The sequence below is a fragment of the Crocuta crocuta genome, unplaced genomic scaffold (genome assembly GCF_008692635.1).
Source record: "Crocuta crocuta isolate KB4526 unplaced genomic scaffold, BGI_CrCroc_1.0 scaffold67, whole genome shotgun sequence".
Taxonomy (NCBI): Eukaryota; Metazoa; Chordata; class Mammalia; order Carnivora; family Hyaenidae; genus Crocuta; species Crocuta crocuta.
The window spans coordinates 1,711,222-1,738,753 of NW_027531896.1; the positions used below are offsets into that span (position 1 = coordinate 1,711,222).

Consider the following 27,532-nt stretch of genomic DNA (forward strand, 5'->3'; position numbering starts at 1 on the left):
TTTTTTTTTTTTTTAGTAAGCTAGAATCCATGTTCCCTTCCTTTGCACAATTCAGTGTTCCTTTGTGGCATGGTCTTGACCATTGGGCAGTCGTGGGGGGCAGGAGAGTCTAGGTGCTGTGCCCTCCCCATATGGAAGTAGAAGGAAGCTGTCCCCAGCACCCTTGCCAGCCCCAGAGCAGAGCTGAGCAGCTTCAGGAGTGACCACAGCCTGTCCATGTCCCGCGGAGGCACCTGTCGCACTCATGGTCCCTCCTGGCCTGAACCCCGCTCTCCATCTCTGAAAACAGCTCTCCTGTGAACCCCTCGACAACGTCCAATACATTCCCCTTTCGCTTGAGTCAGCAAGAGTCGTTTCTTTTTCTTTCAAGAGCGCTAGCTGATATTCTTGCACTGTGCTTCATTGTTTCTGGTTTTATAGATTTATTTGGGCCTTTTTTTTTTTTTTTTTTTTATTCCTCCCTCTGAAGTTTCTGTTTAAACTCTTTCTGGTCACACTGGCCGGTCTCCTGCCGCATGTTCTCAGATTTGGGTTAGTACATCGTGCTTCCTGCCAGGACCCCGCTGCTCTGGGGTGGATCTGGGCTGCGGTCCAGCAGACACAATTCTCCACTCTGACACCATCTACATGCCCAGATGTTCCCTCCATATACTTCCTCCCTCCTCCTTTCACTTCCAAAGTCACGAACTTCAAGTGAAGGAAGAAATGAAAACACCACCTGTACCACCACCAATGTCTTCAGTTTCCTCCCCAGAACTTCAAAGTACGTAGACACATACTGGATTGAGACTCAAAGGCTCACAGACTATCACTCTTGGAAGAAAAGTTAGAAATCATCGCAGGTCTTTACTCAAGTGCCATTTCTGACCGATGGGCTATGTCTGTCTGTGTTTCCCCACCAGAGAAGGGTAGGAAGGTGCCCTGAGGGATCCGCAAGGCTCACATGGAGGTGGGAAGGGAAAGCACAGCATAGGAGCTGATGAGTTCTCCTCCTCCAACACCCCCCTCTGCACTTTACAAATGAGGAGACTGAGACACACACATATCAAGTTGTCTAAAGCTGGAGAAGACAAAGCAAGGGCAGTTCTGGCGATAGATTCTAGGTTGTCAAGGCTTTCTTATTTAAAAAAAAATTTTTTTTTAAATATTTATTTACTTTTGAGAGAGAGAGACAGAGTGTGAGTAAGGGAGGGGCAGGGAGGGAGGGAGACACAGAATCCAAAGCAGGCTCCAGGCTCTGAGCTGTCAGCACAGAGCCCGACGATGGGCTCAGACTATGAGATTATTACTTGAGCCAAAGTCGGACGCTTAACCAACTGAGCCACCCAGGTGCCCAAAGGCCTTTTCTATTAATGACAGTGGCATCTCTTTCACGCTGGAGTCCAATCACGAATGAGGTCATCCAGGTCCACTTGGGGATTGCCTGGTGTGTGTTCCGTACTCCGCCACTTTGGAACATCCTGGCAGGAGCCGGCTGTGCCTGTGGGCCTATGGGTAATATAGTTCTGGGGAACTTTGAGCACTCCACTTCCCATGCCCTGGGGCCAGCAGGGAGGTGCAGCGCATAGGGTCTCTGGCATCTGAAGGGCACCCTGGGAGCTCACCCATTAATTGGGACATCTTTTTACAGTGCAGCTAGTAAACTTCAAGGACCACTGTCCCAACAGAAACATACCCCATTTCATCCCGAGTGGGGAGAAAACAAACAGGCAGGTGAACCTCCCCCAGGTGCTAACTTTCTTCACACCTGAGATGGTAAGTCGGGTCCAAATACAGACCTGGCATTTGACTCATTAGAGCTGGCTGTGTGAAGGTGAGGCCTCACTGTCTTCATCCTTCCTATACAAGCCAGCTCCGTATTTAAAAGTCTATCCTATTTAATTGTCAAGGTGGAAGACGTCATAAAAGCCAAATGCCTAGAAGGAAGAAGGGAGCACGCTCGCGGGTGGTGAGAAGCTTGCAGAAGCAGATAGCTCAGGGAATGGGGTGCCTACCCCCCAAGCACTCACCCCAGCAATCCCCTGGGGGAGGGGCGTTTCTTGTGGGAGAGGAGCTCCAGAGTGGAGTTTCCTGATAAGGACCAGAGAAGTGCTTTGGGGGAAGCAGTTCACAGGGACTGGGACCCCTTTCCAAGGCAGTCCTCAGTGGCCTTAGTGATGGGCGAGCATCCTGTTTTATTAAAAGCCTGTTGCTGGCAGGGAAAGCCGTCTGCCTGCTGTGTGGGCAGGGGCCCAATATCGCTGCGGGCAATTCCAAGCCAGTACTTCAAGCTGAAATCAAACCAGGAAAGAACAGGACTGTTTTTTAGCTGATGAAGCAGTACTTTTTCTTTCTTTCTTCTCTTTTTTTAACAGTTCTCTCTCGCCTGGCTCCACTGTGTACACTTTGTGTGTGCGGGCATGCATGTGACATTCTTTACCCGGCTGCAGCTGGGGCTCGCTCCGGGATGAGCCCAGCCCCTCTTGCTCCTCCCTGACCCCCCTCCTCCCCCCTCTGCCTCACCCCGGTGTCACCGGCCTACCCAGCCCCCAGCCCCAGGAGCAGAGGGAGAGGCTCAGACTGTGGCCTGAGGTTATTTACGGGGGTGGGGGTGGGGGAGGGAAGAGAAATTCACGGCTTTGTTTATCTTCGGAGTCTGGAAACTCGACAGAATTCATCCATTTCCAAGGAAGCCTGCATTTGTAGACTTCCAAAAATAAAAATAAAAGGAGATTCACTTCAAAAGAAACGAAGTGAAAAGCTGTTTTCCTTGTGAACGGATTTGTTTATTATTATGATATATTTTTTTAACATTAGGTTTGCTGAAAGTAGGCAAAAGGAGTCATTTTTCTCATATGTTTATTACATTTTTACTCTCATTCTCTGTTGCTTTATCAGTGAAAAGGGCAAATAATATTTTAAGAGACTGATATATATGGTCTCAGCTCAGCTCACACATATAATGGGAGATTGAGATTCTGGGTAAATGTTGACAGTCACATTCTTTGCTGAGGTTATAGGTGACAGAGAGGTTTCCATTCATGTTTTATTCAAACTCATTCAAATTGTCCCACTTTTACAAATTTAAAAAAAAAAGTGCTTCAACCCAGATTTTTATGATAATTTTTTTAAATAATAAAAACAATTTTAATACGCTGGTTGGTTGTACGTGATTTCTCTGGGTCTTTTGAAACTTTGGAGTGAACGGTGCCCATATCAAATATAGTATGTTAATTTACTGGCCTCTTTTTAACCCTGCACTCAAACAATAAACTTTTCATGTGGTGCCAAAAAACGGTATATGTTTTGAAAAAAAAAATTTTAAGACACAGCAAGTGGAGAAAAGGCGATTTCAGGGAAAAACGTAGCATGTACTTGAAAATGTGTTACTTCACATGTGAACATTCAATTTCATCCTAAGGATATAAATATTCGATTTTTAAAGTTTCTATTATTTACCACATTATGTGAATCATTGTAGTGATGTAAGCCTAAAATCATGTAAACTTACAAGTGTTGCTATATATTTTAATATTTTATGGATTCATTTTATAGGAGTTTCAAAATCTTGGGGAGAGGTGATGTACGGTCCAAAATAAGAGCGGCATAAATCATGTTACATGTGATCTACTCATTTCTAAACTGTGTCTCTTAAGTAAAAGATATTCAGCAAATCGGTGGGTGTTTTTTTTTTTCTCTCCACTCTCTCGTTACTTAAGAGAAACTAGGGGATTATCTTTATGGTGAGGAAAAGGGCACAGAAGACTGTATTTTTCTTTTTTTAAGGAGGGGCAGGGCTCAGCGTTCTGCTTATTCTGCCTTTGCTGGTAAATTTAAAACATTAACTTCAAGCTTCAATATTGTGCTTTCCCGTGAGTCACTGGGCCAAGAGGCCATCCTATATTGTCAGGCAAGGGTCCAAGATGAGAAATCGGTAAAACACAGACATAAGAAGTCTTTGCAACTAAACAACCATAATGAGGAAAGTTCCATTCTTGCCGTGGGAATGTATTTCTAGATAAATGTAGTTAAAGCCTTTCAGCACCAGAGGAAAACCTCTGCATTCAAGGCTCCGGGGAAGAACTAGGAAGAGCTCAAAGAAAACCATGTTCCATGCTGCAGACAAGTATTTACACTACTGATCAACATTTGGTCCAGGAAAGAAGTGATTACCTGTTTAGGCTTTACAGAGCGGGCTCAGAGAAGCGGGACTACTGAGTAATGCAATCCATCCCTTCCGAAAAGGAGAAAGAGGGTGTAGCTTTGACTACAGGAAGCACCATTGATAATATTTTTTCTGCTTTCTGGAAAATCAACCAGGAAAAAAAAATATGTCTGGAACATGTAGAAAATAGGCTGTCCTATTCCGGTTCTGGAACAGGATGGCATAGGCTAACTTTTCCCGACTCCATTTCTCCAAATACAACGGCATACCCTGAAAACTATTCAACAGACAATGATAAAAGAAATCTGAAAGTTGGAAAACAAAACAAAACAAAACACGGTGGACTGGCAAGGAACCTCAAGACTTGAGAAACAACTTTCTGGGTTCCCCGGATTTTCTTTTTATTTCCCATGTTCCCTGATCTGGGCACAAGAGATGTTCGCAATCTGGAATCACCAATAGGCACAGACAAGAAAACAACAACCAAAAATGAAACCCCAGAATATCCTCCTCTCTCTGATCAAAGTTCAGGAGAGGGAAAATCCAACAGAGGCCCAGTAAGAATTACCAGCCCCCACTACAATCTAGGGTCCTTGCAAACAGTCTAATCTGTTGGCGGTGGGGGCAGCAGTGGCAGGAGAAGCAGCAAAACCCCAAGCAGTTCTGGCCCCTGAGCCACAAATGAGACATCAACGAGTGGCCTGATCCACCCACAGCAGCAGCAATGAAGCCCCGTGTCTCCCAGGCCTTGACCCAGTAACATAAGGACACCCAGGCCCAGTGGCTACTTCCCCACTTCCAAGGGTTGCCCAGCAACACAGTCTCCTAACATAATAATAATCACATAAGAAAGCAATACAAAGTGATGTATTAAAAGACATAATAATTAAATCAAAACGGAACTTTAAAAAATGTTCAGGCAACCCACAGAAAGGCAAGAACAAAGGAACAGAGGAAGGAGAAACAGAAAGAACAGACAGAAAACAGATGTGACAACACCAGACTTAGCCCTAATAGATCGTTAGATACCTTTAATAGAAATGGTCTCAATACACCAATTCAAAGAGATTGGCAGAGTGGATTACAAACTATAGGTTGTTTACAAGAAACTCACTACAAATTTAATGAACTGAGGAGCCTGAGAGCAAGAGAAAGGAAAAAGATATACCATGCAAGTATTAATCAAAAGCATGAATGGATATGTTAGTATTAGACAAAATAAACTCCAGAGAAAAGAAAGCTACCGTGGGCAAGAGGAGTATTCCATTAAGGAAAAAATAGCTGTCCTGTGAACCAAATAACAGTTTCAAAATATCAAAGCAAAAACTAAGACAGCTGAAAGAAAGTGAGACAAATTTGCAGTTGCCTTTGGGAACTTTTCACCCTCACCCCCATTCCCGCTCAGGACCTTTAGGACCACTAAAGAGAAAATTAGAACACCACCACCAACTAAAAAGATCTAATTGGCATTTATAGGATGCTTGGTCAACAACAGCAGAACATCTGTCCTTTCAAAGGGCCCATGGAACATTCAGCAAGGTAGACCATATCCTAGATCATAAAGCGAACCTTAACAAATTCAAAAGAATTAAAATCATACAGTATGTTATCTGACCACAATGGAATCAAGCTATAAATCAAAACAGGAGGTCAACAGGAAAATTTCCAAATACTTGAAAACTAAACAATAAACTTCTAAGTAATTCATGGGACAAGGAGGTGATTTCAAAGGAACCTTTAAAAATAATAGAACTGAATGAAAATGAAAATAAACATATTAAAATTTGTGAGAGGCAGCTAAAGCAATGTTGAAAGGGAAATTTATGGCACTAAAAGCTGCCTTGGAAAAGGAAATATCTTGAATCACTAATCTAAGTTCCTACATCAAGAAATTTTAAAAAGAAGAGCAAAATAATTTCAAAGCAAACAGAGAAAGGAAACAATAAAGAGCAGAAATCAATGAAATTGAAAACTGGAAAACAGTAGAAAAAGTAATTGAAACACAAAGATGGTTCTTCAAAAAATAAATAAATAAAATCAGTAACCTCTAGCAAGATTGGCAAAGATAAAAAGAAGACACAGATCCCTAATATTGGAATCGCAGGAGATAACACAATAAATTCTGCAGCCATTATAATGATAATAAAAAATACTACAAACAACTTTATGCTCATAAATTCAACAACTTAGAAGAAATGAGACAATTCTTCAAAAACCACAAACTACCAAAACTTAGCCAAGATGAAATAGATGATGTACTCAATTCTTTAACTATTAAAGAAATTGAATGTGCAATTTAAATGCTCCACAAAAGAAATCTTTAGGCCCAGATGGCTTCACTGGAAAATTTTATCGTTCAAAGAATAATTGATGTTATTTCTATACAATCTCTTCCAGACATAAGAAAGGATAAATCACTTCCCAGTTCTACATATGAGGCCATCATTGCTCTGATACCAAAATCAACCAGAGACAGTACCCTCCCCCTGCCAAAAATCTAAAGACTATTATCTCTCATGTGCTTAGGTGCAAAAATCATCAACCAAATTTAATCAAATCCAACAATGTATAAAAATAGTAAGACACTATGACCAAGAAGGATTTATGCCAGGTATGCAACACTGATTCAGTATTTAAAAATCAGTCAATGTAATCTACCATATTGACAGGCTAAAGAAGAAAAATCATATGATCATATCAACTGATGCAAAAAAATCATTTAACAAAGTTCAATAGCCATTAATAATGAAAAAACCTGTCTATGCACTAGGAATATCAGGGAAGTTCTTCAGCCTCATAAAGAATATCTTCTAAAGCCTACATCAAGCATTGTATTTAATAGTGAAAGACTGAATGCATCTAAGATCTGGATCAAAGATGCAGAACAAAGCAAAGATGTCTGCTCTAACACTCTTACTCAACACAGCATTAGAAGTTCTAACCACCGTAACAAGACAGGAAAAAGAAATAAAAGAATCAATAAAACTATCTCTTGTTGCAAGCAACACGACTGCATAGAAAATCCCAAGGAATCTGGAACAAATAGCTTGTCCTCCTTTCACTGGCTGTGCTGATAGGGCAAGTATTTGCAGTTGTTCTCAGGGTTTGCCACAGTAGACAGCAGCAGAGGGACTGAGAGCACAGCTTGGGCATGGTAGACCAGGGGGACACCCCAACTCCCCTACTCTCAGCTCTGTGCCACTGGACACCTTCCCTGATCTCTCTGAACTTTGGTCCCCTTATCTTAAGCGGGGTTTTATGATAGAACCAGAACCTATGGCTGTTGTGAATATTTAACGAGAGCTGGTGTGCAGACAATTGATCACGCTGTACTTGCTGCTGGTCCTGCTACTGTGGCTGCTACTCAATGTGATGGTGCCATTTGTTGTGCTGCCCCAGGCACTGTCACTGAAGCCAAGAGTCCTGAATTCTCCCTGTTAGCGGTCCTGTGACTCGTCAACTCACCCATCCATTCTAATTCTCACTGCTCTCATTTATTAAGTGGAGACAATATCCCCTCCCTCATAGGTTTCTTGTTAAGACCAAGTGGAACAACACATCAAAGTGTTTTGAGCCCTTGATGATGATGATGATGATGATGATGATGACCAGAATTTGTTAAGCACTCCCTGCTGCTAGCACCACAGATTGCTTTTTGCCTACAACCTTTTACTTAATCCTTATAACCATGAATTATTAGTCTATGGAGATTGGGAAACTAAGGCCTCAAGAAGTAATTTGCCCAAAGACATAATTTGTAAATGATAGAATCCAAATTCAGACACTCAAAATCTGGCTGTGCTCTTATGCTTTCTAGAGAAGGTAAGCTAGTGAGGGCAAGAATAGGTTGGCATGGGGGCTCATCTCCATGGGCGAGATGGGTATGAGCTGGTGTGGGAGGCTCAGAGTGCAGTTTGTGACAAACAGTGGGGGAAGCAAGAGTCATCCTTGGCAATGGTGACTCGTTCCAAACTAACACGCTGTCTGAGAAACGAGGTGCCGTTTGGTAGAACAACAGGTGGGACGTTAATGAGAGAGCCATCCCCTCACCATTTCCTTGAAGTTTCCAACAATTAGGCTGAAGCAAACTACGTGCCCAGCTCTAAAAATAACTCTGTCACTTCCAATAAGGACTCAGTCTGGGCTGAAGTCATTCTTTCAGGTGCAGCAAAGGAATGCTTGACTGTGCGTCATGAACTTAAAATAGGAGCGGGGTCAGAGGGCCAGCTGGAGCTCACAGATGCCAAGTGGGCAGTTTCTCAGCTGGTGTTTTCTAATATTTCCTGCTTTAAACAGCAGGTTTCTGCCTCCTTTTTTTTTTTTTTTTTAAGTTGAGAGTGGGGTGAAAATGTATGTTTAAAACGTTCACTAGCTTTGCTTTCTCTGTTCTCCACGTGTATTCTTTCCACCCATAATTTGCATTCATCTTTACTGGCTGTTCACGCACTGCCCTGAAATATACTAGTTCCTGAAATTAAAATAGGCAACCCCACCTCTTTCTCCTATCATGGGTGGATCCATAATGTTTTCCTTGAATATCCCAGGCAAGCCACTAGTTGGACAATTCCCCGGTCCGATGGGATGGTGGAAGTGGGCTGTCCATATGTCGGGGTGCTCTACAGAAAGTGTCTCTTTTGTAAAAGAAAGTGGAATAGAGTTGAAGATCCTACCAATTCTAAGAGTCTGTGATTGATTTCCTTTTTATAACCAACCCGGCTATATTTAGGTCGATGAATTATATTCAAGATGGAGTCATCTCTGATTCTGTCGATGAATTGTTTTTGTATTCAAAAGTTATTGAAAGGACTTCTGGTCCAGACAAGATAGCACAAAATAGTTTCTTCCTTTTCCCCTCCCAACTAAGTACAATGATGAACTCTGGAAATAATGCAAGAGGCCACCGGAGAAAACTCTGAAAGGGGAAAGAGAGAGGGAAACAAGCTAGAGATCTTAGTTCTGCAGGAAAAACATAGTCGTGGGGTGTCTTACTACCCCCTTGTCCAACAGGAGAAGGTGATCTAGGCTTGGCATTTCCGGCTGCCCAGACTGGCTCCAGAGAATAGCCAAAATAGATTCACTCTTACCTCTTTTTGGTGGGCCTGAGTTTCTCCTCTCTCACTGACAGACACCTGCAGTGACCAGACGGTACCAGAAAAGGGGATTATAATGTAACAAGCAACCTCACCTGGGAAGAAACTTCTTTGTCTCCACGAACCCAAGATTCCCTTCCCATATCTAGAGTCACCAGGAGAACCAGCCTGAGGAATTTCCTTCAGCCTCCTCACGTAGCAGCAAGAAGGACCAGTGGGAGCCCCAAGAGACTGTAATAATATGACAAAGGCTCTGAAATTAAATTGCCATTGGACCCACAGCCCATGAAACAGGGCTCGGGTCTGCTTGCTAGCCTAAATAGGGTGATAGCTGGCAAAGAAAGAAAGAAAGAAAGGAAGGAAGGAAGGAAGGAAGGAAGGAAGGAAGGAAGGAAGGAAGAAAGAAAGAAAGAAAGAAAGAAAGAAAGAAAGAAAGAAAGAAAGAAAGGAAGAAAGGAAGGAAGGAAGGAAGGAAGGAAGGAAGGAAGGAAGGAAGAAAGAAAGAAAGAAAGAAAGAAAGAAAGAAAGAAAGAAAGAAAGAAAGAAAGAAAGAAAGAGGAAGGAAGGAAGGAAGGAAGGAAGAAAGAAAGAAAGAAAGAAAGAAAGAAAGAAAGAAAGAAAGAAAGAAAGAAAGAAAGAGAGAAAGAAAGAGAGAAAAGAAAGGGAAAAAAAGATTCAAATAGGATCAAGAGTCTCCTAACATGGAAGGCAAGATGTCCAAATATACACATCATATCAAGAACCAGGAGAATAACTTAGATGAGAAAAGACCATCAGTTGACACCAATGCTGAGATGAACCAGGTGGTGGTGGAAGCACCTGACCAGACTTTGAAGCAGCTGTCATAAAAATGCTTTAGCAAGGAAGTGCCAATTCTCTTGAAACAAATGAAAGAAGAGAAAAATCTCAGCCCAGAAACAGAGGCTGTAAAAAAGAAACCAAATGGAAATTATAGCACTAGGAAATAAAATAACTGAAATAAAAAAACTCACTGGATAGGCTCAATGGTAGAATGGATATGACAAAAGGTAGAGTCCATAAAATTGAGGGAAGAACAACAGAAATTATCCAATCTGAATAACAAAGAGAAAACATACCAAAAAAATGTTTTACTGTAAATAATGACTTTGATTCACAAATCAGTAGCTTTGACCACACTGCAGATGGGCTGTTCAATCAACTTAAGAGAACTGATAGTTTTAAGTAGTGACGAATAATTGGCAAATACCAAATTTTAAATGATGCCATTTACAAAAGCACCTAAAATATAGGGAATACTTGGGGCACAGATGATTTTTTAGGGCAGCGAAAATACTCTGTATATTATAATGGCGGATATACATCATTATACATTTTTACAAACCTATAGAATATATGACACCAAGAGTAAATTGTAATGTAAACCATGGACTTTGGGTGATAAGATGAGCCCACGTAGGTTTATGAACTATAACAAATGTATCATTCCAGTTGGGGATGTTGACTATGGGGGAGGCTATGCAAGTGTTGAAGGAAAGAGTATATAGGAAATCTTTACTTTCCTCTCTGTTTCATTGTGAACCTAAAATTGTTCTTTAAAAAGGCTTTAAAAAATAGAGAAATCAATGTGATAAAATTTAATTAAGAACTATTTGATTTTTATTAAAAGATATTAAAGAAACCCTAAGCAAATATTTACAGAATGAAAGACTTCACACTCTATTTTTTTTTTCATTTTTAAATTATTTTAGTTGAGAGAGAGAGAGAGAGAGAGAGAGAGAATCTCAAGCAGGCTCCATACTCAGCACAGAGCCTGATGTGGGGCTTGATCCCAAGACCCTGGAATCATGACCAGAGCTGAAATCAAGAGTTAGGTGTTCAACCAACTGAGCCACACAGGGTCCCTAAGATTTACTTCTTTTAGAGTCAGTTCTCTCCAAATTGATCTCCAGAACTATCACAATTTCAACATAAATTCCAGTCGAATTTTGTTAATTTTATTTTTAGCATCAACTTCATCCTATAATTTATTTGGAAAATTAAAAGACCAAAGCAATCTTGAATAGGAACATTTGTCAAGACTTATTCTGGAGCTGTAGTAAATAAGACAGTGTAAGATTTGCATAAGCAGAGACAAATAGACCAATGGAACAGAAATGAAGTTCTGGAAAAGAGACCACGCATATTCAATTACTTGATTTGTGATTTTAGAAGACGCTGCCATGCAATGAGATAGGAGCAATGGTCTTTTCATAAACTCTGCTGGATCGATTGGATACTCATTTTAAAAAAATGAATCTTGACCTTATCTCACAACAGGTACAAAAATCAAATCAGGTAGGGGCACCTGGGGGGCTCAGTTAGTTAAGAGTCTGACTCTTGGTTTCAGCTCAGGTCATGATCTCATGGTTTGTGAGTTCGAGACTTGCACCCAGCTCTGTGCTGACAGTTTGGAGCCTGCTTAGGATAATCTCTCTCTTCTTCTCTCTCTCCCCCTCTCCTGGTCTCTCTCTCTCTCTCTCTCTCTGTCCCTCTCTCTCTCAAAATAAATAAATAAACATAAAAAAATAAAATCAGGTAGACCGTGATAAATGTGAAAGGTAAAATGACAAAACTTCTAAAAGATAATATTAGAGAATAATATCATGATCTTGGACGTGAACAATGTTCTCAAATATAGTATAAAAAAGCACTAAGAACATTTCTGGACTTTATTAAAGCCAAGAAGTTTTGTCCATCAAAAGACGCCATGAAGATAGTGAAAAGGGTGGGGCACTTGGGTAGCTCAGTTGGTTGAATGTCTGGCTCCTGATTTCAGCTCAGGTCTTCATCCCATGGAAAAGGGATCGAGCCCCCGGTCAGGATACACACAATTGAATGTACAATATAATGACTCAACAATGTCTTGTTCCTTAATCTGGTCATGATTTCATAGATTTCGTTCCTTTGTGAAAATTTGTTGTGCTCTTACGCAGATCATTTGTGCACTTTTGTCCACGTATTTTTATGTCAGCAAAGAGCTTACCTAAAAAACTGTATTGGAGTTTGCGAAGTTCAACACAGCCACAAAAACTTTGTTGCTTCACAAAGAGTATTTTATATGATGCCCCAAAACTTCAGAAACCAAGATGCTGTTTTCTCACTCTGAACCAATAAACAAACTGACAGAAAAGTCATTGGGTTCACAGATGACTTATTTGTAGATAGTCTACACCCAGTGTCCTACAATCTGCCATCCAAAGACACACCAGCCTTCCATTTAGCAGAGTGGCCTGCTCACCCGTCAGCCCATCTGCTTCACTGAGCCAAGGGAGTTTCGTTACGTCCAACTCTGGTCCTCCAGCCCTTGCAATGGTTCTCCCAGCTGCTCACCTGACGCCATGACCAGGATCAGGGCAGGGAGCCATGTCAGTGTAGAGCTCACCAGTGACCCATTCTTTTCATTCCATACTGATGCCTCCTGACATATAGAATTAGAGACAGAGTTCTTTGGGAATCTCTGATCTCAAACCATCTAGAGAGCTCTTGCTAAGATACTGAAGATACTAAAGGAACTTTTGCTGAAATACTTGGCTAAAATCATCTTGGCATTTGTTAGGAGAAAGGGGGTTTTAATCTGGAAGATTGTATCTGTTGAACGATAGGGCTGTTTTATTTCCTTTCGAGATGTTTTGGGCTTTCTAGTCCCTTATTCTCTTCAACCAGTAGGATGAGAGGTGGACTTTTTTTTTTTAGAGTATCTATTTATTTTGAGAGAGAGAGAGAGAGCAGAGACAAGAGAGAGAGAGACAAGCAGGGGAGGGGCAGAAAGACAGGGAAAGAGAGAGAGAGAATCTCAAGCAGGCCTCATGCTGTTAGTGTGGAGCCCAACTTGGGGCTCTATCTCACAAACCGTGAGATCATGACCTGAGCCGAAATCAAGAGTCAGACTCTTAAGTGACTGAGCCCCCCAGGCACCCATCAGTTGGACATTGTTTACAAACCATTTTGTGCAGCCTGTCATCTTCCCTGCTCAGTAGGAGCTAAAGTTATGTTAGAGCAAGGGGGCCCTCGAGAGCACTCTGCACAGCCCCCTGGTTTGCCAAAGACAATGCCATGTCTGGGGGAGGGACAGGGATTTGCGAGCTGAGCTGTAAAAACACAGGTCTCCTGGGGCACCTGGCAGTGACCCCACACTCCGGGATTTGAGAGCAAAGCAAGGTCTTGTTGAGCCAAAATGAGCTGTCACCTCTTTCCCTTGATTCCTGCTCTTTGCTTCCTCCCGTCAAAGTCCGGTTCCGAAAGCGTCCACAGGAGGGGCCAGGGGCTGTCTATGTCCCTCCCCTGCTACAAGCAAATGGCCTCCAGGCGTCCTCACCTGGGGTGAGCTGGAGGAGAGAGGCAGCTGTGTGGAAGGGCCAGCCCAGAAAAACACGAGTTCTTGAGGCGGCTTGCAGAGGGCTGTAGCGAAGAATAAGATTCTTGGCCTCTGGAAGTGCACATCATGGGTTCAAATTCCACCTCCACCACTTCACCTCTCCAGGCCTCAGTTTCTCTAGCTGGGAAGGAGGAATGATGGTAGTAGCCGCTTGGTCAGATTGCTGTGAGCAATGTGAGATGCTGGAACAGGGCCCCGGAATGCCAAGGAACTGTGGGGGGTGAAGGTAGATGTGCACCCAAAAAGACAAGGGGCCATGCTTCCAGTGTCGTCAGTGAAAAAAAAGGCAGAGACAGCTTTTGGTCATGCAGGTAGAGGCTGTCTGTTGCCCAGGCTGACCACTTACTACCTGGCCTCAGTGAAACCCTCAGTTCTTAGTATGACCAACTGGTTGGGCTGATGACCACGTGACATGGCACCAGAGACAGCAAAGGGAGAATCTGATCAGGGGAGCCCTAGGAGGGACTGGGAGAGGTGCCAAAGGCAAACCAAAGTCACCCTGACTGGTGGGCCCCCCTGTGGAAGGCGTAAGGGCAACCTACGGTACTCTGAGAGCGGGGAATATCCTCCCCTTGGAAAACATTCCCTCCTGGGATCTGTCAGCTGATGGCTGACATGTCCACTCTTAGACAGTCATTCCTTTGGCTTAATATATGCATCTCAGTTAAAAGACAGAGCCTTGGGGCACCTGGGTGGCTCAGTCAGTTAGGCGTCTGACTTCGGCTCGGGCCATAATGTCCTGGTTCATGAGTTTGAGCCCTGCATGGGACTCTGCACTGACAGTGTGGAGCCTGCCTGGAATTCTCTCTTCTCTCTCTCTCTGCCCCTCCCCGACTCGAGCATGCTCTATTGCACTCATGCTCTCCATCTCTCTCTCTTTCAAAAAGAGAGGTAGAGACTGTCTCTCTCAAAAAGAGAGAGGGAGAGAGAAAGAGAGAGAGTCCTTACTGGCAAAGAGGAGATTAGCCTTGATTCCTGTGAGTTGCATGCAGGTAGGTTTGAAAGAAGGTAAGGGCGAAAAAGCTTCAAGGTTGCCCTGTGTCTGCAGGGAGGGAGCAATGACAACGTAGTTTGCAGAGCCCACCCAGTCTTCTGAGTTGCCCCAATTTCAGATGTGCTGGGCTCAGGTGGTTCTGCACATTTCGGGGGTGGGGGGTTGGGGGGGCGGATAGACAAACAGTGCTAGTGGGGGAGGGGCACAGAGGGGGAGAGGGAGAATCCCAAGCAGGCTTCTCAAGGTCTGTGCGCAAGCAGAGCCCACGTGGGACTCCAACTCTCAAAACCATGAGTCCATGACCTGAGCCTGACTCTTGAAATCAAGAGTCAGACGCTTAATTGACAGAGCCACTCAGGCACCCCTGATTCCTAACATTTTTACGAAGCCCCCTTTCCATGTCTCTGGCAAACCTCTGAACAACCCTGTGAATGGGGACCACCCCCATTTCGCAGATGAGGAAACAGAGGCCCACTCCCGGCCAGTGGGTACAGAAAGCAGAGCAGCCAACGCTAGGGGATGGGGTGCTCCTGGGCCCCAGCGCTTCCTGTCTGACCTCTGGCTTGTGTGCAGGGGGCAGGCCTGGAGGCAAGGGAAAGGGCCGCAGATGGCAAAGTCCCCGTGAGTGTGACAAGGCTCCATTTTAGTGCAAGTGACAGTTCAGGTGTCTGACTTGCTTTCACCTGCTACATTTGTGTGTTTGCGTGGAGGGTTCTGTGTGATTTCTTTAACAAGAGGGTACAGGTAGGAAAGGCCTTGCCGGACCCATCACAAAACCAGCACCGCCGGCAACGGCTGACCCGCCCGGAGCACTTCCAACACGCCGAGTGCCATCCCGGGAACCTGACGCTTGCGATTGCATTCAATCCCCACACCAACGCCTGTGTAGACCTGCAAAAACTAAGGCCTCGACCAGCTGGCATTCCACCCTTTCCAGTCGGCCTCCCTTCCTTTCCAGTTGCTGGGGTAGCTCCGAGGGGACAGCGGACACCCCAGGTGCCCAGTCACCTCACCTCCTAAGACGTGAGGGTCACCTGGCAAGATGGCAGAAATGGGACCCGCCACGCTTGGAGGGTCTGCCTCACTTCCTGGCACCGAGGGAGTTCTCCCAGCCCGCTCTGGCCCCGCTCTGGCTCAGCACAGTCAGCAAGTTGAGGGCAGCCGAGTCCTGGCCGTCTGGCTCCCTGCTTTGTCCCACACACCACTGCTCCCGGCGAGGCCTGCGCTGGCTCATTTCCACGACTGCCCGGGAGGGTTTCCATGAGAGGTCCAGTTGCAGGTCTCAGTGCCTGACAGGGTGGACCCTCAGAAACCGCAGCTGCCCTGAAATATTTTTCTGTTACTGATTCATTTTTTAGTCTAGCTTATGCCCCTCCGTGGGCACCATATGCCAGACTTGCTGTGCCCCAGCCTAACGTGACAAGCTCCCTCCCTGAGAGTACAGAAACAATGAGAGGAGGCTCGTGGCCTGTGCGCCGCCTCAGGGCAGACACAGGCAGGCTGCCTCGGAGGACTCAATAGTTAGGCCTCCCAGGAGCCTGTTTGGCAGGATAAGAACCTTCCAGGCTCATTTCAGCAGCGTGTGGACAGAGCCCCACAGGGAAATCCGTGTGTGAGAGCTGGATTCCATTTCTGCCTGGCCCTGAGGTTTAGTCCATAGATGACCGTGAAAACCAATGGGGAGAGAATATTCAACCGCTTCTCACCTCAGAAGCGAGAGAGCTTCTTTTCTCCACATGTGAAACTGTCTTATGGAGATGGGAATTCCCATCTATCTTCTGCTAAGTCACTTATTATGTGACCCTGGGCAAGTCACTTGGTTTCTCCGAAGCTCAGTTTCCTCTCCTGCAGAAGGGGGGGGGGGGGACCTGGGTGGCTTAGTCAGTTAGGCGTCTGACTTCAGCTCAGGTTATGATCTCAGGGTTCGTGAGTTCGAGCCCCGTGTCGGGTTCTGTGCTGACAGCTAGCTCAGAGCCTGGAGCCTGTCTTTGGATTCTGTGTCTCCCTCTCTCTCTGACCCTCCCCTGCTCACGCTGTCTCTCTCTCTCAAAAATAAATAAAACATTTAAAAAATTAAAAAAAGGAAGGAGAGGGGTGGTCTGAACTTGACTCTAAGTCAGGGAGGCTGGAGTCTGCCCTTTACAACCAGCCGGGGGAATTTTTGTCAGCCAGACTCCATTCCAGGCCTGTTACATGAGAATCTGGGGGAGGTGGGCCCAGGTGGTTCCCATGCCCGTTGAGGGCTGGGAGGAGTGGGGTTGGGGGTCCTGGAGCGGACAGCTCCCCCCCTCCCTCTCAGCTCTGACCTCTGTGAGGGTCCCAGGCTCCCCACCCAAGTCCCCACACCCACCCTTATCCTGTTTGCCACAGATTGGCTTCCTGGCCTAAGGATGGATGTGTTTAAGCCCCAGGCCCCCCGAGAGGGAAGTGTGTATTCACCTTGTCATCCTGCTTCCCACGGGTGTCCTCAGGGGACAGGCCCTGTGTCCCAGATGGCTATGGCGCCTCCCTCAGGAGGTATGGGTCTCCAGGACAGTGTGGACAGTCCCGAGGACATCTGATGGCCTCTCAAGAGATGGTCACAACAGAACTCAGAAGGGAGAATTCCTGCCAGCCATAAATGATCCCCTCTGACGCCGATGAATTTTCTGTTGTTAGAGATCATTATTTGCATACAGCCATGAACAATGGTCCTGCTGTTCTTTCTCTGCTGCTGAGAAGCCGGACATCTAGCTAGTTCCCGAGTCTCTTCATAGCAGCAGGAATGGAAAATCTTGGCTCCCTTCTTGTTTCTTGAATCCTCACTGCTTTTCTTCCTTCATTTCTTATCACTTCTTAGGCGTTTCATGCTCCTTCCTGTTCTTCTCTTCGTTCTTCACATGGCAATGTTTACTTAATGTTGAATATTCTCTTCCAGTCGAAAGTTGGATTGGTTGGTTCAGACCAAATGGAAATCAACATGATGAAATTTGTACTATGCTGAGGGGCGCCTGGGTGGCTCCGTCGGTTAAACGTCCAACTTCAGCGTAGGTTATAATCTCACGGTTCGTGGGCTCGAGCTCCGCGTTGGGCTCTGTGCTGACAGCTCAGCACAGATTCTGTGTCTTCCTCTCTCTCTGCCCTTCCCCCACTCGCACTCTGTCTCTGTCTCTCTCTCTCTCAAAAATAATAAATGTTTTAAAAAGTCTGTTTGATGCTGAGCAGGAAGAAGACAAAATTGGATGCCTGCGATTGTTGCAATGACATTTGGGGGCGGGCAGAGGGCACCAGGAAGAGAGAGGCCAGGCTCGCAGGAGCTGTGCCATTCCCTCTCGCGGGTGTGGGCGGCGTCAAGTAAGGCAGAGGTGTGATGATGTTCCAGCACTTTCCAGTACAGTGCTTCTCAGAGTGTGACCCCTGGGCTGGCAGTCTCAGCCTCACAGGAGAACTTGTCAGAAATGCAAATTCCTGAGTTCCATCCCAGACCTGCTGAATCAGAAACTCTGGAGGCAGGGCCCAGGAATCTGCTTTAATAAGCTCCTGGTGATTCCAAGGCTGCTTGAAGTTTGAGACCCAGAACCTTCTGGTGCATAGACATCTCACTTGTTATCATTAAGTGAAAGATTTGCTCGATATCTGGACATGGCTGGGGGCCTCAGATGTCTGAGGAAGACGCGAGGGGGAAGGCAGGTAGGAGACACTGACCTGCATTGATTGGTTAGGGGGCAGCCTGGGGCAAAGGAGGCTGAACGGGGAGTCAGAAAACTGGGAGAAGTTAATTCAAAGAGGAATCCTTGTTCCCAAGTACGATTTCTTTTTTTTTTTTATCTTTATTTATTTTTGAGAGAAAGAAAGACCGAGAACAAGCAGGGGAGAAACAGAAGTAGGAGACACAGAACCTGAAGTGGGCTCCAGGCTCTGAGCTAGCAGAACAGAGTCCAATGCAGGGCTCGAACTAACAAACCGCAAGATCATGACCTGTGCTGAAGTCGGACCCTTAACCGACTGAGCCACCCAGGGGCCCCAGTCCCAAGTACTATTTCTATACCATCTTGGTAAAGTAACGCTAACTAATTCTGCTAAGATCTACAGGAAATGCTAAGTGGGTAACCACTTGGTTCCTAAATTATTTCTGAGAAAGGGAGAACATTGTTTCTTCCAAAAAAGCTGCAGAGAGTCACATAACAAATCCACCCAGTAGTGACACTATTTCACACTCAGTGAATGATAACATTTTCTGTAAATGGCTTCAGGTCTTTTTCTTTTCTTTTTTCTTTTTTAATGTTTTTATTACTTTTGAGAGGGGGGAGGGGCAGAGAGCGTGGGACAGAGGCTCTGAAGCAGGCTCTGCACTGACAGAATGAGCCTGATGCAAGGCTCAAACCCACGAACCACGAGACTGTGACCTGAGCCGAAGTCCAATGCTCAACTGACTGAGCCACCCAGGTGTCCCCAGATCTTTTTAAAGAAGATGCAGCTTGAGCCCACCCCCAGCCCCACCGTTTAACCAGCTTTATACATTAATGGTGAATGGAGTCATTCGGCCATCTGCTTTGTTCTTTCCATGTTGTTCAGCTCTATCTTTGTCACCACCTGAGGATGTGGCTCAGTCTCATTGTCGGGTGTAAGTGCTCCGTCACACGGACCCTTCACATCCTGATGTGCATTAGGTGAAGATCCCATTCAGTGCGTCTGTGTCTTCATGTGGGAGAGGGGATGCTACTAGTGGGAAATCACCTTTAAATATATTAAAGGAGAGTTTGGGGTTCGTTTGTTTGTGTTTTCTAATCTGAATGTGGAGGGTCTGCAGATACACAGCAGGGGCTATGTTATCAGTTTTCCAGGAAAAGATTTCTTTGTCCACGAACTCTCTTCTTCTCTCACTCAGTCAACAATTGTTGAGCAGCTACCCTGGGTCAGCGATTACACTGGGTGCTGGGAACCAGGGTGAGCCAAACTCCAGAGGTCCATAGAGATGGCAGAGTCTGGGATGCCTGGATGGTCTGCCTTTGGGCAGGTGGAGGAGCAGAGGTGCCCAGATGGTTTTCCCTCATGGAGATGGTGGAGTGGGGGTCACCTGCGTGGTCGGACCTAGGCAACTCCAACCTGGAAATATCAGAGAGTCCATCACATTCTGCCCACCTGTTTATAGTTTTCCTATATAGTTTTCCTAAAACCTGAGCGGTCTTGCTGAAACAGACCCTCTCCTTCACTGCAGAAGTGCCCCAAGTGATAGAACTGACCAGGTCCCTGGGTTTGGAGGACCCATACCCCACATGGTGCGGGACCCTGCCTTCCAGCTGCTCTGAATTGAACTATTGATTCAGTCCAATCAGAGGCTCAAATTCAGTAAACCTAGGGCACTTTCATGCATGGAGTATTCTGAGGAGTCTGCTATTGCCAGACTGTGGGAGGGGCACTGTGGATTTATCAATGACTCATACCGAGCCTGTCTCTGCCGGGGGGAGGACCCAGAAGAGGCGTAGCAATACGCAGTGATGGGACCAGAGAGGGGGACAAGGGTCGTGAGAGCACTGAAGAGGTCCCAACCCAGTCTTGGAGGGGCAGGAGAATCTCCAGACTGGGATGGGAAAGACGAAGGAGTAGACAGGCCAGGATGGTTAATTTCAGGTGTCAACTTGACTAGGCTAAGGGGTGCCCAGGTAACTGGTGGAAACATCATGTCGGGATGTGTCTGCCAGCGTGTTTCTGGAAGATGTTAGCATTTGCATCGGTGGGCTGAGTAGAGCAGATGGCCCTCCCTGGTGGGCCCAGGCACCACCCACCCACCCCTACCTGCCCGGTGGGTCCCCAGGTAGAATAAAAAAAGCAGAAAAAGGTGAATTCATTCTCTCTCTGCTTGAGCTGACCTCTATCTTCTCTTGCCCTCAGACGTCGCTCATGGTTCCTGGTCTTTCGAACACAGACTGGAACTTACACCAAGTCCAATAATAATAAATATCCTTTTAGTTTTGTTTCTCTGAAGACCCCTGCCTAACACATAGGCCAAGATGGAAGGCAATGAGTCCCTGCTTGAGCAGAGGCCTAGAGCAAGGGGCACCAGGCTTCTGCAAGGATCTGAAGGTATTTCAGAGGGAGGGAATAAGGACAGAAACCATCCCAGAGGAGGCAGGCCTCATCCCAGATGCTGGTCTCAAATTAGGGCAGAAGTGTCCCCGGAAAGACGGATAAGCCAAGAAGAGGCATGAGCCACTTCTTAGCCCTTCCCCTGGGCTTGGAGTTCTCTCTTGGTGTGATGATGGCATACAGGGCACTCACTGCCTCTTGTACCTTTCAAATCTCTTCCCCCACTGCCAGGGGCCAGGGGCTGGCGGGGGGGGTGGGGGTGGCTACCCCATCGGCTCCCAGGCAGAGAGAGCCAGCGTGCTCAGCAAATGTGTGCATGCCAACCTCCACACCCAGGTTTCTTTATTAGGCCATTTCAGATGCTGGCCCATTGGGTGACCTGACGCTGAGCCTGCCTTTCTGCGTAGCTGGCCGGGGACCGACTGGCAGGTGGTGCGGCAGAGACCCAGGATGGCAGACAATGGAGGCTTTAATCCCAGGAGCAGGTCTGACGCCAAATCTGGGATAAAGGATGACTCTGCTCCACTCACACTCCCACCCAGCAAACCAGTGAGATGGCGTGATGTCTGGGGCCCCGGACACCTTGGTGTCCGTCCACTCCTGTGCCTGCTGGAGCTGCTGGAAGCCACGGTGCGGGTTGTCCGCTTTGCAGCCCCTTTCTAGCCGCGTTAGTGGGTCAATGCCATGCTCACGGTGACTTTTAAATGATTTTTACATCTCTGTCTCCCCCGGGGTGTGCATATGGGAGAAAAGATGGGGCGGTTTAACGTCAGGACACAAGTTATCATTTAAGGTGAAACTTCCTCCACCACAACTGGACAGAGTCCTGCTGGATAACATAATCAAAGCTTACAAGAAACAGCTTTTCTCCCCGAGGACCAAAGGGCCTGTGGTCCGCACTGGGGCTCAGTGAAGGGCTCAGCTACCAAACTCAAAGAAATAGTTCCCTGCTGACTGCAAGTGTTCATCTGGCTTATTGTACTGTTTAGAAGCCTGGGAAGACAGAAGGAAGTTGCAGAAATACCTCCAAACCCTGGGGGCCCTGGTGAGGGGAGCCTGTCCACACACATTGCCAGCCCCACCATGATGGGCTGGGAGGAAGGCGTGCCCCGGGATGGAGTAAGAACCTTCTCCAGGGACGGTTGTACCTGCTGATGTGCTGTCACACTTGCTGGCCTCTCTCATTGCCACCAGCCCTTTCCTTCACCTGCGAGACCAAAATTCCCCCTTCCTCACCTTCTGCCTTTGGGCTGCCCCAGATGGGGTGCAAAATGGGGACTGAGAGCAGAGGGGGAAACCTGCCCCCCTGGCCAGGACCTCCCCAGGCTTCAAGACATCTTTGTCCAGGCAAAATGCCTTCTTTTTCTTTGAGAAGCTCCAATTTCATGAAGGGAAGGAGGCCAGGGATCGTCCTGGGTGGCACCGTGACCCTGAAGCCGGAGCCTGGGGAGCGCAGGTCCCCAAATCCAATACACAGAGGGGACTCTGTGCTGGGAGAGACTCCAGGGCCCAATGAGGGGGGCAGGGTGAGGGCGGTGTGTCAAGACCACAGGGCCGCCCAGACGACCTTCCTGCACAGTTACCGGAGCCTGCATCCCATTCATGATGTCCACACGGGGCTACACACCCAGAATGTGCTAGACAAGTGGCTGTAACAAGGGGACAGAAAGAGGGCTGACGATTGCCTGCATAATCAGCACCAGTGTAGCTCTAACTTCCTGGTAAGGAAAGGAAAGGGGGAAAAAAAAGGAAAACAGTGTGGTATGCAGCTCTTATTGTCTAATAAAAGAAAATATTCTTCAGGGAATTTTTCTTTCCTGGCAACAAATTCCTGGAAGAATTTATGTGACTGAACGTTCCAGGGGAACATCCTTGTGCTGGGGGGCTGGGAGGGAGGCCACCTAGTCAGAAGGGCCTTGGAAATTCCAGCCATGCGGCGTGGAAGGGGGGCTGGGCTGCCATGCTGCTCCAAGGGTTGGAAGGTCAATCACAGGATGTTGCTCAGAATGAGGGAGGGAGCTGAAAGATGTCCCCAGGGATAGGAGGTGGAGGCCAGGGGCTGTGACAAAGACCATGTACCACATCACTTCACTGTTGAGTCCTGCCTCGGTGAAAGGTCCAGCATCTACCCTGACCGACAACAGTAAAGGGGGAACCAGGAGTATGGGGGCTTGCTCTCTGGTTCTCTTCATGTTCTGGGGCAAGAAAGAGAGGGTGGGGAGGGAAAAGGGGGNTTAGTGAGTTCGAGCCCCACATCAGGATCTGGGCTGACAGCTCAGAGCCTGGAGCCTGCTTCGGATTCTGCATCTCCCTCTTTCTCTGCCCCTCCCCTGCTTATGCTCTGTATCTGTCTCTAAAGAAGTAAATAAACGTTAAAAAAAATTTTTTTTAAAGAAATCTGGGAGGATAGAGAACAGGACAGAGGGGAATGAGACATGGATCAGGGTAAGAGGCAAGGCCAAGGCCGTGATTAAGAGTTCTGCTTTCACTGCTGTCCGCCTTAGGGCCTCATAAAGTAAGACCTGACCACCAGGGAGGCCATGGGAAGTTGGCCAAGTGAGAAGCCTCAGGAGCCGTCTTCCATGACACTGGTGGTCTAGGATGCTCCACGTTCCCGTGTTGGCAGAGTGAAGGAAGACAAGAGCATTCTGGCGAGGCACTCCGTAAAGGGGTCTGTGGAGGGCGGAGGGCAAAGACCTGGGCAGAGGTGAGATTTGTCGAAGCCGGGAGTGATTCTGGCCCATTCACCTGCCCTCCTTTCCTTAACAAGCCCACCGCACACGGAGTCACGTCAGACAAGCTTGTGGGGAGGAGAGGAGAGAAATGTCAGCAGATCCAAGGATGAGTTAAGTGTCTGGGAGACAGAGGGTCCAAGGACAGTGTGTCCCATGAACCAGAAAGGAGGGGGCCACATCTCGGAGTTGCACCCTGAAGGCTGCAGCGAGGACCCCACTGCAAGGAGGTCTGAGGACAGAAGCATCTTCCTGGTTTCTCTGCTCCTCAACTTCTCCAGCCGCCAGTGAGGTTCAAGGGTGCTCCCCCAGGGGTCTCCTCAGGATGCTGAGCGTCTTAATCCCTGAGTGGGGCCTCCCATCTGGGCACTGGATGGGTGTGGGGGAAGCTCAGCCTGCACAACTTGAAGTGAGCCCACCTTCCACCCCAAACTCACATCTCTGGGGCTGTGAGTCAGCCTCCCGCACTGGGGTAGAGCCTCGTAAATCATACCAACAGCCTCCACGGAGCCCTCACTCCACGTGTCTACACAACCCAGCCAGCTGCCCAGGACTTGAGAGGACTCTGCATGGCTGAGGAGACCCACCCCAAACAAACAAAGATGCTTCAGAGAACAGAAAGGCCTAATTTGACTCCTGAGATTTCAGAAAGACACTCTACCCAAAACCAACCAGCCAACCAACCAAACGGCAAGAGTCCCTTATAGACAGTGAGGGAATAGATGGCTTGATCACCTTACAGCGAATTATAAAACCCTGGGTTTTCCCCATTCTCCTGTACCCTCCTCCTTCTGTACTGAGTTTGTAAAAAAAAAAAAAAAAAAAAAAATGATAAGTTTGGAACTTGATTTAAGATTTTAAATATATGAACCACTGTCTGTTACTTAAGCGCTAGGAAGAAAGTAATTGTTCTGCATTTTCATGTGTGAAGTTGTACAGACAATTCCACGTTGTCATCAGAAAGAAATGTTTTCATTCTCCTCGAAATAGCATCACTTTATAGAAACTTCCGAATTTGCACCAAAATGCCCCAGGGGTTGGGTTTGCCGTTGGTTGGTGTCTGCAGCTGAGCGGTGCCCCTGAAGCAGCCGTGACTCAGCTTATTCAAAATAGACTTGAGTGCAGTTCTCCCCTTCGAAGGTTCAGAACTCATCCTTGGCCCACACCCTGTGACCGTTGTGTTACCTCCGTAACATCTGCTCAGTGATGTCCCAATTCTACTGACTCATGGGGGAACCACAGGCTGCGAATGGCCACGGAACTTGCACATATGGAGTGGGCTGCACGTCACCTGCTGTGTGACTCAGCGGCCAACAGATGCCACCGTGGAGGAGCAGAGGAAAGACAGAAGGCTGGCTTGTGTACTAGAAAACACGATGATGCACTTGGCGTCTGATTCCAGCAGCCCGCTGCTCATCGGGTGCGAACTGCCGGGGTCTCCAGTCAAGTGGGTCGAAATGGAAATGGCTGTTTCTTTGGGTAGCAGAGGTCCCGGCTGGTCTGGAAACGTCAGAAGCAGCTGCGTGCTCTGGAGTCCCTGGCCAGGGCCCCTGCGCCCAAGGAAGACCTTCCTCTGTGAAGCGCTGGGCACCCCCACGCCTGTGCCTGCTCCTGCCGCCAGGACCAGGGCCGCTTGGGACGGTGCGAAAAGGGAAGTCTTGGCCACGAACCTCACCAAATGCTCTGTGCCCTCTCTCGGGCCATCCCATGATCCTGCTCTGGCAACGAACAGCCCACAGGGTGAGCAAATGGGGGGCCTGCCATCCCAGGCCCATGGCGTCCCAACGTGGGTGTGTTTGGAAGGTCAGGGCCACCTGAGTTCTGGGGACCTCTGTCTGTGTGTCGTTGTGACCACAGGTAGGAGAGGAAGACCGCTCAGCACAGCTTATCTTTTGAATACGCCCAGAGGAGACTGCCAGCACACGAGGCCCGTGTGACTGAGGGGGAGGCCTGGTCTTCCAGAGCGTCACCCTCTGAGAATGAGGGGGCCGCCCTTTGGGGAAGGGTAGGGAGCCCAGACATCTGTTGCATGCCAGGCCCGGCACACTCCCTGTAGCTCTGGAGAGTGCCTTGGTCTGGGGGGAGAGCAGAAGTTCGTGGCTCAGGGACCGGCGATGTGGACAAGCCCGGGAAATCAGGCCAGGCCCCCAGAAGTAAGCTTTTGCACGGACCCTTCGACTCTGAGGGTCCCCGGTTTGAATTCTTTCTCTTCTCTCCCTCCCTCAATTTCAGGGTTTCTACACCTGGTCATTCAGCAGCCGAGGGATGTAGCACTGCTCTCTGATATCTAGAGCCTCCTGTTCTCTGCCCCACCTGGGCCTCCTCCTTTGCACCATCTCTCTCTCTCTCTCCCTCTGCAGCAACATCTTGTATCTCCTCGCTGAGAGGACTTGCCTTCTAAGGCCTCCCGTGCTTAGTTATTGGGATCATGACCTCTAAGAATCAGATGACTGACTGTTTCTGGAAAAATGAGCCAAAATAAAAACATAAAACAAATACACAATTTTAGGACAACGAAGTCACCTTGAATCTAGGTTAAGAGCTTCTGAATGCATTAGCTTCTGGCCCAGGTACATAATAATATTTCTTCACATCTACATTGAGCTTCTTAGCAACAAGCGAGAAATGAGCCCTCTGATCAGCCCCTCAGGAGGAAGGATCTTTCTTGAGTTGAGCCTGACCTACGTTTTTGAGAATCTAATGAGAACCATGGATTCCCTTCTCTACCCCATACAATGCACATATCTTAATACATCTCAAATCTAGCATTCATTTCAGGAGTTTCAGATTCCTCTTGGAACTCATTCATAAAAATCCAGTTCTGCTTTCTGATGACACTCAATTAATTGTGAGTCTAAGACCCCATACTATGATCTCCTTAGTTAAATGGTTCCTCCTTCATGGGGTCTCCCCTAAACCACCAGCTGGAAATCTCCTCTCCTTCACTGGGTCTCTCTCCTCACTCTGTGAGGTCAAGGCCATGGGTTTCCAGTGCCTCTTGTCATGGCACCTGGACACAGGGTCAACATTATGGGTCTGTTCTTTAATACCCTGGACATTTGGGTGTCTCCTACCCAGATGTAGAAGCAGGTTGGGCAGTATACAACTTGGTTGAATATGTTTGCTTACTGGATCAGAAACATACCAGAACTAGAAGAAGGGAGGTTGACAAAGCTCTGTGTGAAGGGATACCAAAAAGAACCAGAGGGTTTTTTGTTTTTTTATGTTTTATTTATTTTTGAGAGATACCATGTGAACAGGGGAGGGGCAGAGAGACAGGGAGACAGAGGATCCAAAGTGGTCTCTGTGCTGACAGCGTGATCACCATGAGGGGCTTGAACTCAGGAACCATAAGATCATGACCCGGGGCAAAGTAGCCTCCCAGGCTCCCCAAGGGTGAGAGTTTTTTTTTTTTCAAATATTTATTTATTTTTGAAAGAGAGAGAGAGAAGGGCTGAGAGAGAGGGAGATACAGAATCCAAAGCAGGCTCCAGGCTCTGAGCTATCAGCACAGAGCCCAATGCAGAGCCTGAACTCACAAACCATGAAATCATGACCTGACCCAACATCAGATGTTTAACCGACTAAGGCACCCAGGCACCCCAAGACTGAGAGTTTTTAATCTGTGGTGATGGTGGCTGCAAGGGCATATGTATGTATAATATCAAGGAAATCATGAAGGCTAGCAATAGCACACGCTGGGATTTGCTTACCAAAACTGAAAATACTGAAATTAAGAATGCCTGCAAAAATTGAGAGAGACAACATGTTCTATTGGCTTTAACACTAATTTATGTAGTGGGTAAGGGAAACATATGGCCCTCATTATCCTGAGAGGTTATGTAAGTCACAGACACAAATAGGCTCAAGAAAGTTTTGGAGATTGCTGAAAGGAATTAAAGGAGCCCTAAGTAAATGGAAAGGCATCCTGTGTTCAAGGGTAGGAAGACTTAACGTTGTGAAAATGGCAAAACTATGCAAAGTGATCTGCAGATTCAATGTGGGCCCTGTCAAAATTTCAACAGCTCTCTCTCTCTTTTTTTTTTTTTTTTTTTGTCGAAATGAAGAAATCTATTCTCAAAATTCATATGGAATCTCAAAAGGCCCCAC

General features: G+C 47.0%; 1 long non-coding RNA gene across 3 annotated transcripts in view; it reads left to right on the plus strand.

The window, feature by feature from the left end:
* LOC144239411 (uncharacterized) overlaps positions 1 to 9,572 on the plus strand; it is a 146,877-nt gene extending 137,305 nt beyond the window's left edge. For 2 of the 3 annotated variants that reach the window (XR_013337423.1, XR_013337421.1), the window contains one exon: positions 2,355 to 2,792. This is a non-coding gene — a long non-coding RNA (uncharacterized LOC144239411). Of the gene's footprint in view, positions 1 to 2,354; positions 2,793 to 9,269 lie in introns of those variants that run through there. The other variant, XR_013337422.1, reaches the window with a different exon arrangement.
* Positions 9,573 to 27,532: the final 17,960 nt, after the last annotated feature.